The sequence below is a fragment of the Eutrigla gurnardus genome (genome assembly GCF_963514095.1).
Source record: "Eutrigla gurnardus genome assembly, chromosome: 23".
In the NCBI taxonomy this organism is placed as follows: domain Eukaryota; kingdom Metazoa; phylum Chordata; class Actinopteri; order Perciformes; family Triglidae; genus Eutrigla; species Eutrigla gurnardus.
This window is the reverse complement of record NC_139934.1, coordinates 17,926,909-17,937,594: the sequence shown is the minus strand read 5'-3', so window position 1 is coordinate 17,937,594 and position 10,686 is coordinate 17,926,909. Positions and strand designations below refer to the sequence as shown.

General features: G+C 43.3%; 1 long non-coding RNA gene across 1 annotated transcript; it reads left to right on the top strand.

The window, feature by feature from the left end:
• Positions 1-578: 578 nt before the first annotated feature.
• On the top strand, positions 579-10,188 carry LOC311008788. The gene is made up of 3 exons (XR_014596559.1): positions 579-739; positions 910-983; positions 9,577-10,188. It is a non-coding gene; the product is annotated as an uncharacterized lncRNA (long non-coding RNA).
• The last annotated feature ends 498 nt before the right edge of the window (positions 10,189-10,686 follow it).

Sequence of the window (10,686 nt, the reverse complement as noted above, 5' to 3'; positions counted from 1 at the left end):
GTTGCCTGTGGAATGTGCCACATTTACATATGAAGTGAACACTTAATGGGCTAGGAGTGGCCGTCTGGTCCATTTTTGGAAAAGCAATCCTTCCCATTGTCTTCATGTGCAGGTGATAATGGGTATCCTACATTTGAACATTGGCTACATCTGTCTGCTGTTGCCATATAGCTCTCATTAAGCATCTGAATGAAGGCCAAGTGGTGTTGTTTGCCCTCCCAATGTATTAGATACACCAGCCATTAAAACATTGTGCCTCTTTCTGAACAAATACAGGTAATTGCATCAACATATACTTCATAATCATGTGTTATTTCATATATATATATGAAAAAAGTAAGAGATACACTGTAAGACAACAACATTTCAGAAGCAGTTGCATTCTAATGAAGACTTTAATTTAATGAGTGACATGTGACTTCAATTTGAGAGTTACAACAACATATGTTTGTGGTCTACTTGAACTTACATGACCTTGTTTTGCAAACAAAGGTGAACATTTGCATCAAGTCCAAGGGAACCAATCACTGTCCTGATATCTTTTCAGGATCATTTGCATCACTGTGTCAGCACACACTTGCGTCCCTCAACCTCGGGAACCAATCACTGTCCAGATATCTGCTCGGGATTCTGTATGTATTCTGTGTTCTTTACAGTAGTTCCATAGGAGTATTCGGTGCCTACTGGAAGTGTTTCTCATCACAGATTTGGAGACAGAAAACCTTTCCTACATTATGAGGTAAATGGCAAATGTTTTTTTCTGCACGAATTGACACTTTCTAATGTGTACAATTCAAAATATCTGTTGTCTTTAATATCATAGAACTCCTAGTCTCCAATTATTCTACACATGCTGCTATTAAAGTTTTCCCCATTGGTAAAATTCTACCCACCTCCTGTTTCTTTCAGAAAAGTCAAGTCAGTAGCTCGCTTTGTTCATCTAAAACAACACTTAATCCGTAAATGTCCACTCCAAGAGAAAGGTATGTGAATGCACATTATTGTTGTGAATATGTCTTGTTATGGAATGCATGAATTACAAGAAATGTTTTTAAGTTTCAGTAAAGTAAGAGTTAGCTAATGTACTACAGAGCAAACAAATTGTTACTGTGTTCATCTGAAAAAAACATTTGCTAATCTAATTTACTATCCAGTATAGAGTGGTGTAATGAACTTGGGCGTTGAAGGAATAAGTCATGTTATTATAACAGATGGTCATGTTAAGAGAGAAGGAGCCATAGAGAACAGATGTTTTCAGTGAAAAAATGAGATCTGATTCCTTATTGATGTTAGTGAAAATGCTGGCATCAGCAGGGCTGGACTGGGAGAACAAAACGGCCCGGGCATTTTTTGGCTCAGACCGACATACCCACTCTGATGTTAGGCACATACAACATCAGATTTGTAACACTTTTATGTTGTGGTAATGTCTATATGTTTATATGTTTACTCACTTGGTGCATAGCCTTGTCTGTCTACACCGACTACAGTCCATCAAACACTCATGAAACCTACAGATAGACACACACACACACACACACACACACACACACACACACACACACACACACAGATAGAGAAGAGGAGGGGGTTGCATGCACACTTTGATGTTAAGCACATACAAGCTCATAAAAAATCTGGTTTGCAACACGTTTATTATGTTCTGGTGAGGTGTAAATGTTTACTCACTTGGTGAATAGCTGACTTCACCGGAACCAACGCTCACAAACCCTGTCAATCCAGTAAGAACTATGTACATGTGAAGCCCTAGAGGGACAGGATTTCATAAAGAGGAAGACACAGAGAAGTGAGACTTGAATACATTACATGTGTGTGTGTGTGTGTGTGTGTGTGTGTGTGTGTGTGCTTGTGTGCGTTTGTGTTTGAATCAGATTGATTTCTTCTCACTTACCCAGAAACCAAACGTCTGTCCATCTCCAAAAACAATCCTCACAATCCAATCTCACAATCCTGAAATGGAACCCTAAAAACAGTAAATAACAGAAAAGGATGTAATGCATGTTAAAGGGGGGGAAAGGGAAAAAGTTTAAATTTCAAGCCAAACAATTACATTCATTTCCATAACTATAATACTTACTTTGTGAAAGCAAGTCGTCGCCACAACCTGAGACACAGGCTTCCTAAAAGGAAAAAGAAGACAATCAACAATGAAAGTGTTATGCCTTTTATTCCTTACTATCAAGTTTAGGTAATTTTGAAGAGAAACAAAACTAAACTAATATTAACAATATTGTCTTACTTTAGTAGAGTAGGAGCTTCCGAAGAAGTTCACTTTTTTCGGCCACTCTGTCTATGACACTGTCTGTGTCCAATCCCATGAGGATGTCCTTTTCTGTGGACATCAGCATGAAGGCCTCCAATTTACCAGCAGATAAGCTGCTCCTCAGCCTGCTCTTGATGAATTTCAAAGTTGAAAATGATCTTTCACAGGCTACCTGTGTCACTGAGAGTGTCAGCAGATATTTGTAGGACAGAGAAAGAAGAGGGTATGCGTCTGTGAGCAGGTTGAATCTGAGGAGAATCTGGTAGCAACACAGGGGGCAGTTTTTACATGAGGCACAGGCTTTGCTGACAATTTTCATCTCTGGGTCTCCACCAGGTCCTTCCTCCACACTCATCTAGTGGTGGACGCTTCAGCATGTCCCACTGGCTTGCCAAGCTTTCAAGTTCAGAATGTAAATTTGATATGGTTGCCCAATTGTTAAATTTGATGAGACATCTGCTTAGGTCTTTCAGTGCAGACTCAGGAAGACCACTGGTTTTGATATCTGGGAAGTTTCGGGGGTCAAGAATTGAGAGGTCCGCATACAGATTGCCGTTATCGAGGAATCGTCTTTGCGTGGCCTCAATAACGGTGTCCATAATTTGGTTATGGACTTTAACCTCATACGTCTTGCTTGGGTCATTGGAAGTTTCATCCTGGGCCATCTCTCCTGGCATGGACTTCTTCTTCTTTGGCCTCCTCTGCGGTAGTGAAACCTCCACCTCCATGCCCATCTCCTCATCCTGCTCCTCCAGCTTGTCATTTGCCCACTTCACAAAACTCTCTGTTGCATCCTTGACTGTCTGGAAATCTCTTCCCATCTCCTTAAGGGCCTCGTGTGTGGACATCACCATCCTGTGGGCAGAGAGGATGTCCATCCCGCCTGTTTGGAGGTATTTGGATAGTGGGGTGGTCTTCTCAAATATCCGCAAGAATAATTGCGCGGTCAGGATGGTCTCGTGTCTGAGAAGGCCATCTTTGTATCCCCTTGCTTTGGATCTTACATTTGACTTCACTGTCGTCTGGTCTTGAATGGCTGAAAGGGTGCACAGAACATCAATGTAGAGACAGTCCTGCGGTTTCCCAAATGAGCCAAACACTTTCTTTAAGGCATCATGCTTTGCCCACCAGCGTGTCTCTCCAATGGGTCCTATGCGCTTGTGCCTGCTGCTGTGGCTTTCCTTCTCCCATACGTTCATTCTCTGATGAGATTCTCGGATGAACACAGCGATGTCATTCAGGAGATGAAAAAGAGATCCACTCTCTATCACAATTTCAGTGGTGTCAGAAAGAACGAGATTGAGCACATGAGAGTAGCACCACACATGGACATGGTGAGGAGATTGTGATGACAAGAGTGAAGAGAAGCCTCTGTATCGTCCCTGCATGTTGGCAGCTCCATCTGTGGCATTTCCAATGCAGAGGCTTTTGTCTGAGTTCAGACCATCAAGCACATCACTCAACAACTGAACAAAGGCCTCTCCTGTGGATGAACTGCACCTTACCACAGCAACAAGCCTCTCGTGTACAGTATCAGTGACGTACCGAAGCACAACTGAGCACTGGTCTTGTGCTGTGATATCCTGTGTTGTGTCCAGTTGTACAGTAAACATGCCGGCTTTTTGAATTTCCGTGCCGATGTTGTCTTTGATCATCTTAAGGATTGTGTCAATCACTGAGTTGACAGTCGATTTAGACAGCAGAGTGACAAGGGAACCCCTGCCTCTTGAGCCTGATGCAGATTCATGGAGCTTTTTGCTTTTATGAATTATGTCACTGAGATGTTCTTTCAATGCCACATCATATTTCCCCAGCAAAAGTATCATCTCCAAAAAGTTGCCATGATCAAGGCTGCTGTCCTCTAGACTATAAGCAGCCTCATTGTCTTCGTGCCTGTAGCTTAGGCCCCTCTTTCCAATCACTCTGACCACTTCCACCACACAGTCTAACACCTGCCGTCTCTTCTTGATCTGCTCTCTATGAGCAGTTAGCTGTCTTCCTCTAAGCAGGCTGTTTATGTCAGATTTTGAGCAGTTTAGAAAATAAGCTTCAGCACAAGCTCTATGTGCCATGCTTTTTTCATGCTCTTCTGCTCTCTGGTGAGCATGTCTCGAGTCAGACATTCCAGTAATGAATACACTGTTATCAGAGGGCTTGCTAAAGGCCAAGCATACAAAACAAAATAAAGCAGGACGTTGATCACAGTATGTCAGCCACTTCCTGCTTGTACCTTCTTTGTTTGTGAAGACCTTTCCTATTGGGTTTGGAGCATCTTGCTTTGGATGGTGGTTCAAAAAAGTTTGCAGTGTAGCACGGTCTGGACGGCAAAAGTAGTCAACATCTGCCTCAACAGTCTGGCTTGACTAGAAAAGAACAGAGGGATCAATTATTAATTACAAATAATACAATACTTAAACTAAATATCCAAATGTATATTTATTTGTATTAACATTAATGCTTAAATGTTATATTTTATTTGGAAATATCCAAATAAGTTATACTGTATTCATCTCCATTAAGTCATTTTAATATCTTTAAATTACCCATATTAAGAACACTGTAGGATATCTCCAAAATATGCCAAGTTTTAAAAATGCAATTTTATAGACTACTCCCCATTTTGCTTTTTTGTTGCTCTCGCTTTTATTTTCTGTGCTTCTTTCGAGACACATCTCCTCGAGACACATTAATAGCTGCTTACCTGGTGCACCGGCAGCGGCTCACTCAGTCCAGGACCCTCGGGTTCGGACTCATCATCTCCTCCTCCCTGTTCATCTTCCACCATCTGTGCTGTCTCCATGGGTGGATCGCTGCAGCTAGCCCCCTCGCCCTGTCCACTGGTGCTGGTGGTGCTTGATTCACCTGAGGTGGAGGGGGCTCCCGAAGCACCTCCACTGAACATGTCAGTTATTTTAGCACATTTTCCGGCGTCTGCGGCTAGATTTTTGAGCCTTTTGGCCCTTAGCTTTTCAGCTCCACCTTTAAGTTTACGCTTTGGTTTGTCCATTGCCGTCTTCCACTCTCGCAAACTCGCGCATAGCTAAATACAGGGAAGAGGTGGGCCGTAATAATTGGTTCTGTGGCTGCCTCAGATGGCGCACTTGTGCACTTGACTTCAGCAGGCACCGTTTCAGTGCGTATGGCGGCGTATTGGTTAGGTTACCCACCGAATAGTGCCAAAGTGACATCTGAGACACAAATTTAGTACCCCCCACTAGTAAATTTAGTGTGTGTGTGTGTGTGTGTGTGTGTGTGTGTGTGTGTGTGTGTGTGTGTGTGTGTGTGTGTGTGTGTGTGTGTGTGCTTGTGTGCGTTTGTGTTTGAATCAGATTGATTTCTTCTCACTTACCCAGAAACCAAACGTCTGTCCATCTCCAAAAACAATCCTCACAATCCAATCTCACAATCCTGAAATGGAACCCTAAAAACAGTAAATAACAGAAAAGGATGTAATGCATGTTAAAGGGGGGGAAAGGGAAAAAGTTTAAATTTCAAGCCAAACAATTACATTCATTTCCATAACTATAATACTTACTTTGTGAAAGCAAGTCGTCGCCACAACCTGAGACACAGGCTTCCTAAAAGGAAAAAGAAGACAATCAACAATGAAAGTGTTATGCCTTTTATTCCTTACTATCAAGTTTAGGTAATTTTGAAGAGAAACAAAACTAAACTAATATTAACAATATTGTCTTACTTTAGTAGAGTAGGAGCTTCCGAAGAAGTTCACTTTTTTCGGCCACTCTGTCTATGACACTGTCTGTGTCCAATCCCATGAGGATGTCCTTTTCTGTGGACATCAGCATGAAGGCCTCCAATTTACCAGCAGATAAGCTGCTCCTCAGCCTGCTCTTGATGAATTTCAAAGTTGAAAATGATCTTTCACAGGCTACCTGTGTCACTGAGAGTGTCAGCAGATATTTGTAGGACAGAGAAAGAAGAGGGTATGCGTCTGTGAGCAGGTTGAATCTGAGGAGAATCTGGTAGCAACACAGGGGGCAGTTTTTACATGAGGCACAGGCTTTGCTGACAATTTTCATCTCTGGGTCTCCACCAGGTCCTTCCTCCACACTCATCTAGTGGTGGACGCTTCAGCATGTCCCACTGGCTTGCCAAGCTTTCAAGTTCAGAATGTAAATTTGATATGGTTGCCCAATTGTTAAATTTGATGAGACATCTGCTTAGGTCTTTCAGTGCAGACTCAGGAAGACCACTGGTTTTGATATCTGGGAAGTTTCGGGGGTCAAGAATTGAGAGGTCCGCATACAGATTGCCGTTATCGAGGAATCGTCTTTGCGTGGCCTCAATAACGGTGTCCATAATTTGGTTATGGACTTTAACCTCATACGTCTTGCTTGGGTCATTGGAAGTTTCATCCTGGGCCATCTCTCCTGGCATGGACTTCTTCTTCTTTGGCCTCCACTGCGGTAGTGAAACCTCCACCTCCATGCCCATCTCCTCATCCTGCTCCTCCAGCTTGTCATTTGCCCACTTCACAAAACTCTCTGTTGCATCCTTGACTGTCTGGAAATCTCTTCCCATCTCCTTAAGGGCCTCGTGTGTGGACATCACCATCCTGTGGGCAGAGAGGATGTCCATCCCGCCTGTTTGGAGGTATTTGGATAGTGGGGTGGTCTTCTCAAATATCCGCAAGAATAATTGCGCGGTCAGGATGGTCTCGTGTCTGAGAAGGCCATCTTTGTATCCCCTTGCTTTGGATCTTACATTTGACTTCACTGTCGTCTGGTCTTGAATGGCTGAAAGGGTGCACAGAACATCAATGTAGAGACAGTCCTGCGGTTTCCCAAATGAGCCAAACACTTTCTTTAAGGCATCATGCTTTGCCCACCAGCGTGTCTCTCCAATGGGTCCTATGCGCTTGTGCCTGCTGCTGTGGCTTTCCTTCTCCCATACGTTCATTCTCTGATGAGATTCTCGGATGAACACAGCGATGTCATTCAGGAGATGAAAAAGAGATCCACTCTCTATCACAATTTCAGTGGTGTCAGAAAGAACGAGATTGAGCACATGAGAGTAGCACCACACATGGACATGGTGAGGAGATTGTGATGACAAGAGTGAAGAGAAGCCTCTGTATCGTCCCTACATGTTGGCAGCTCCATCTGTGGCATTTCCAATGCAGAGGCTTTTGTCTGAGTTCAGACCATCAAGCACATCACTCAACAACTGAACAAAGGCCTCTCCTGTGGATGAACTGCACCTTACCACAGCAACAAGCCTCTCGTGTACAGTATCAGTGACGTACCGAAGCACAACTGAGCACTGGTCTTGTGCTGTGATATCCTGTGTTGTGTCCAGTTGTACAGTAAACATGCCGGCTTTTTGAATTTCCGTGCCGATGTTGTCTTTGATCATCTTAAGGATTGTGTCAATCACTGAGTTGACAGTCGATTTAGACAGCAGAGTGACAAGGGAACCCCTGCCTCTTGAGCCTGATGCAGATTCATGGAGCTTTTTGCTTTTATGAATTATGTCACTGAGATGTTCTTTCAATGCCACATCATATTTCCCCAGCAAAAGTATCATCTCCAAAAAGTTGCCATGATCAAGGCTGCTGTCCTCTAGACTATAAGCAGCCTCATTGTCTTCGTGCCTGTAGCTTAGGCCCCTCTTTCCAATCACTCTGACCACTTCCACCACACAGTCTAACACCTGCCGTCTCTTCTTGATCTGCTCTCTATGAGCAGTTAGCTGTCTTCCTCTAAGCAGGCTGTTTATGTCAGATTTTGAGCAGTTTAGAAAATAAGCTTCAGCACAAGCTCTATGTGCCATGCTTTTTTCATGCTCTTCTGCTCTCTGGTGAGCATGTCTCGAGTCAGACATTCCAGCAATGAATACACTGTTATCAGAGGGCTTGCTAAAGGCCAAGCATACAAAACAAAATAAAGCAGGACGTTGATCACAGTATGTCAGCCACTTCCTGCTTGTACCTTCTTTGTTTGTGAAGACCTTTCCTATTGGGTTTGGAGCATCTTGCTTTGGATGGTGGTTCAAAAAAGTTTGCAGTGTAGCACGGTCTGGACGGCAAAAGTAGTCAACATCTGCCTCAACAGTCTGGCTTGACTAGAAAAGAACAGAGGGATCAATTATTAATTACAAATAATACAATACTTAAACTAAATATCCAAATGTATATTTATTTGTAGTAACATTAATGCTTAAATGTTATATTTTATTTGGAAATATCCAAATAAGTTATACTGTATTCATCTCCATTAAGTCATTTTAATATCTTTAAATTACCCATATTAAGAACACTGTAGGATATCTCCAAAATATGCCAAGTTTTAAAAATGCAATTTTATAGACTACTCCCCATTTTGCTTTTTTGTTGCTCTCGCTTTTATTTTCTGTGCTTCTTTCGAGACACATCTCCTCGAGACACATTAATAGCTGCTTACCTGGTGCACCGGCAGCGGCTCACTCAGTCCAGGACCCTCGGGTTCGGACTCATCATCTCCTCCTCCCTGTTCATCTTCCACCATCTGTGCTGTCTCCATGGGTGGATCGCTGCAGCTAGCCCCCTCGCCCTGTCCACTGGTGCTGGTGGTGCTTGATTCACCTGAGGTGGAGGGGGCTCCCGAAGCACCTCCACTGAACATGTCAGTTATTTTAGCACATTTTCCGGCGTCTGCGGCTAGATTTTTGAGCCTTTTGGCCCTTAGCTTTTCAGCTCCACCTTTAAGTTTACGCTTTGGTTTGTCCATTGCCGTCTTCCACTCTCGCAAACTCGCGCATAGCTAAATACAGGGAAGAGGTGGGCCGTAATAATTGGTTCTGTGGCTGCCTCAGATGGCGCACTTGTGCACTTGACTTCAGCAGGCACCGTTTCAGTGCGTATGGCGGCGTATTGGTTAGGTTACCCACCGAATAGTGCCAAAGTGACATCTGAGACACAAATTTAGTACCCCCCCCCCCCCCCCCCCCCCCCCCACATGCATGGGCCGAGGGCCGTCAACATGACATCGTGGGCCGCCGGTCAGTTCAGTTTATTTAGTTAAGTTGCTGTCGCACTACTCTTTTATACTGTTCTATTTAAAATGAATTTTCCATTTCAAGCTTCCATTTGCTGTATTCATTCATGTTTTACCAAGGGTCTAACCTGAGCCAAGCCTTACCACAATGATGATCATATCACAGTCATGCAGGCGTAGTATGATCTGTATCCGTACTCGGCCGATACCCACAGCACAAGTATCGGAATCGGTATCGCGAGGGAAAAATGGTATCGGAACATCTCTAATTCATGTGGTACTTTTCTTTTCTTTCAGCAGGATGCAGAGTATGGATTGTAGGTGACAGTTATGTCCGACGTGGTGAACAGCGAGCACTGGAGAGCATGGGGACCAATCTTGGTGTGTCTGCCCATGTCCAGTGGTTTGGCAGGGGAGGCATGTGTTGGCATGACCTCCTACCCTTCTTCCACCAGTGCCTTAAAAGGAGAAGTGCACCAGATGTGCTGGTGATTCACTGTGGGGGCAATGACCTTGGATGTGTCAAAAGTGTGCAGCTTCTCAAAGCAATGAAGGCTAACCTGCATGACCTCCACCAACAGTTTCCCATGATGAAGATTATTCTGTCTTCCATCAATCAGAGGTGCCACTGGCGGTATGGCCCCCCAGGAAAAATGGAAAAGGTGCGAAAGTTTATGAACAGTGTGATGGCTACCTTTATGCTGTGCATTAATGGGAGGATAGTTCATCACCCAAACATACTGTTTGATAAGCCTGGGCTATTTGTTAGAGATGGTGTTCATTTAACCCCGAAGGGAAATGATATATTTTTAGGTGACATTGTGAAGATTCTTCAAGACCATGTCCTGTAACGTTGCTGCTGGACCACCAAAAATAAAACGTGTTTTCCTTTATAAGAGGTCGTGCATTATTTATTATAACATTCAATACAACCTATATTTAAAAAAAACACCAAGACTGGTGCTATCTGATCTAATTCAGCAACACAAGCCTGGAACGGAGACTTAGTTTGTATAAAGGCACACTTCAAATGTTGCATTCATTTTTCAATGATTAACTGAAAGCCAAAAAAGCCCTATTTAAAGGTCCTTAAAACTTTAAAAGATGATGGTTCTAGGTCAAACTGCAGGTGACTCCATTCTGAGAATGTAGTGCCTAACTTTTTAAACTAAGACAACTATATGATCTGTGCCTCATCTTAAGAGGATAGGCATTTCTCTTGCAGAGCTTCCTGCAATTCAAGATTTTGTCGGGACTGTATAATCTAGAGCATGTAAACACAAGTAACATTTTATTAGGAGGTCCCCACTTGTACTGTAGGACTGACAGAAACAACTCTAATACACAGTGATAGATGAATAAATACGAGATCAATCAATGCTCTTGCTTGTTAGATAGTAATGTCGA